At 39.9% G+C, this 3467-nt stretch overlaps 1 protein-coding gene across 1 annotated transcript in view; it reads right to left on the bottom strand.

Annotated features, from left to right (window-relative positions):
- LOC118477873 (probable G-protein coupled receptor frpr-1) overlaps positions 1–3467 on the bottom strand; it is a 21755-nt gene that overhangs the window by 14266 nt on the left and 4022 nt on the right. The gene's annotated exons all lie outside the window — the stretch shown is intronic.

The following is a 3467-nucleotide window of genomic DNA, read 5'->3' as shown; positions in this document are numbered from 1 at the left end:
CACACCCGTGCGGCCCTTGTCTCTCTTTCGCGCCACCGCCTCTGATTCCGCATTAAATATTTTTTTTCCTTAAATTATTTCTTTTGTACGCGCGTCTTTGACTCTACAGCGCCCCTCCCATAAGTTGGCCGAGGGTGTGGCTCCTGCGTCCTCTTAGTTATTTTTTCTATATTTAGATGTACAGACATACAACAGACGCTCAGACACACTCACACCGCTCAATTACTCTCACACACACACACACACATACACACACACACACACTAACACACTTAAAACACACACACACACACACACACACACACACACACAAACACAAACACACACACACACACACACACACACACACACACACACACACACACACACACACATATTTATCGATTATGAAAACGTAGTGTGCTCGAAAGGATGAAAATCCAATTTTCCACACAAATCGACTTCAAATCTTAGTTGTTTTAGTCATCCAGAATTAAATGATTGGATAACGGTATATCAGAACTTTTGGTTTCAATACTGAAGGAGAAGTGGGGAAAATGAAGTACTACAGTACTCTGCAGCATAAATGCACGTTCTCTTCTATCACAACGTACTATAAGAGAGGCAGCGTGGTGGAATCAGGCTCTCGTCAATTTTTGGGCATGTAGAGTTATTGGTATCATCTTAAAGCTTGTTCACCTGTCTTTATGTGGATGTAAAAAATATCCATTTATCTTAAATACAAATCGAGATATTAGCGGATGAAGGAGGAGGGGGTCACCTGTTTTCAGAGGTAAAAATAGTGAGAAAATGGCTGCCAAGGATTAATTATTTCCTTAGCTTAAGAGTCCGTAATAACTGAAAACTTACATTTTTTGTGCTTTTAATCAACGTTTTTCAGAAAAATCCACACAAAAATTGAGTTTTTTAAAGGGCATGAAAGATGTTGAGCCAAAAAACAATAATTTGATAAAAATTCCCAAACCTGCGGAAAATGCAAGTTTCTTCACTTTGATTATTTTGACGAGAGCCTGATTCCACCACGCTGCCTCACATGTTATAAGATGTATCTGACTGCGATCCGAATCAGTGGAAACTTTTGCTTGGCAGGTGTACTAATAATAGATAGCATTTGTATAGCGCATATTCCCGCTCAACAGCAGGCTCTATGCGCTTTACACTATATTATTACCCCAGCAGACCATAGAACACTCCGAAACATTCTCAGCTTCCCGGGAAGCATACAGTGCGAGCAGCCGATTAAGCGCTCAAACACTAACAAACTGACAAGATCTTTCGCTGTCTATAGCCGGGTACCCATTCCCACCTGGGTGAAGTGAGGAAAATTCGTGTAAAGTGCCTTTCCCAAGGACACAACGTCGAGCCCCTGACGGGATTCGAACCCACGACCTTACGGTTGCGAGTCCGAGAGCCTAACCACTAGGCCACCGACGCCACTAAGCCATAACCGAGTCCGTTCCTTTTGGTTACTCAGTTCTGCTAAAAGAAAAATACAGATAAAAAGAAAAATACAGATAATAAGAAAAATACAGATAATAAGAAAAATACAGATAATAAGAAAAATACAGGCACATAAAGGGATCGCCTTGAATAGAAGGACCACAACTAAAAGAGTTGAGTTGATCTGAAAAATTGTCGTCTTCTTTCTCAACCAACAGAGCGACTATATAAATTATAAAAGATCTCTTTGTCTGTGGGATAGTCAAAGGAAACAAAGCAGGGAATAAGAGAGGATAGCTCTAACAGTTAAAAAGAAAAATATCATCAATGAACAAATTGTGAAGAGGGGAAAAAATCATCTTTCCCCCCCCCCCCCCCCCCCCCCCCCTCTTTCCAAATTTGTTTTACCCAACCAATTTGGGCCCCCCGTGGCTTTTAGGGGGCTTATTCCCAAGAAAACCACCAGCCCACCCCTTTTTAAAAATCTCAGTTCCGAGAAAAAAAAGCCCGGTTTTTTCCCTCCCCCCCTCCCCCCCCCCCCCCCCCCCCCCCCAAAAAAAATAATAATCTGAATGTCGATTACAGACTAGATGAGTGACATAATAAAGAGATAAGAGATTGAGAATCCTTTCTGTCTTTGGTGAAACTCTATGGGCTGACAGTCAGAAAATTCCAAGAACTTAGTCTAAACTTTATTATAAAACTTCCATTGCTTTGAGCTACAACACGAGCAACAAAGTTCTTTTTTTAATTAGTCCTTTAGATGATGTTCTTCAAAACGTTGTTGATGTTAGTGAAGAGCAATATGAAAATTTTCATTGAAACTTTACGAAGGCAGAGAGAAGAGTATCAAGACCGATAGGACATAAACACGATGGTAGATTTCTGTTGAAACATAAATGTGAGGCAGCGTGGTGGAATCAGGCTCTCGTCAATTTTTGGGCATGTAGAGTTATTGGTATCATCTTAAAGCTTGTTTACTTGTCTTTATTTAGTTGAAAAAAATATCCATTTATCTTTAATACAAGTCAAGATATTTGCGAAAGAAGGAGGTGGGGGTCACCTGTTTTCTGGGGTAAATTAGTGAGAAAATGGCCGCCAAAGATTAGTTATTTCCTCAGTTTCAGAGTCCGTGGTAACTAAATATTTACATTTTTTGTGCCTTTATTCAATGTTTTTCACAAAAATCCACACAGAAATGAGTTGTTTAATGGGCATGACAGATGTTTAGCCAAAAAACTAAAATTAGATTTTAAAAATTCACAAACTGCTGAAAAATGCAAGTTCCTTCACTTTGATTATTTTGACGAGATCCTGATTCTACCACGCTGCCTCACAAATAGAGACTGCCCAAACACAAAGCACTCCAGGCATAGATGTACACTATAGTTTAAAAGGAGATAACTATGACTCCAGGCAATCCCGCCAAAGAAAGTTTCCGCCCTGATTAGGTTGCCTCCAGTATAAATGCAGAATATACTATTTCTGAACGTCGTGTTCACTTCTGTTGTGAAATGAAAGCCTGACATGATTTATATGAATGACAAAGAAAACTTGAGTCCCTCACTCTTTTGGTACTTTTTTCTTTGCTTCCTGCTCTGAACAGGGTTGGTATTTATATTTATTATAACTAATTCAATACTGACGATAACGATCACTTGTAAGCACACAAGTTAGTCTGCTTTGACTATGAAAGTTGATTTTTACGAAGATTATTGGCCACATTCCTTTCATTGTTTTGAAAATATGATAGCAGAGACGTAGGGTAACAAACACACTAACAATATCATCACTTAGAAGCGGCCCCCATGGGATTTTTCCGCATACTTTTATTAAATGCTAGGGATGAAGATGACGAATTATTTCCAAATTTTTGGTCACTCTATGAGGGTTGTGTCCCCCCCCCCCCCCCCCCCCCCCGGGGAAGCCGGGGGGGGATCAGAAGAAAGCCCCAAACAAATTTAACCTAAAAAAAAAAACGCCCGCTCTTCCCAAATTAAAAAATCGTTCATCCCCAAATAAAATAA

The sequence above is a fragment of the Aplysia californica genome, unplaced genomic scaffold (assembly GCF_000002075.1).
Source record: "Aplysia californica isolate F4 #8 unplaced genomic scaffold, AplCal3.0 scaffold00267, whole genome shotgun sequence".
Taxonomy (NCBI): domain Eukaryota; kingdom Metazoa; phylum Mollusca; class Gastropoda; order Aplysiida; family Aplysiidae; genus Aplysia; species Aplysia californica.
This window is presented reverse-complemented; position numbering and strand designations above follow the sequence as displayed.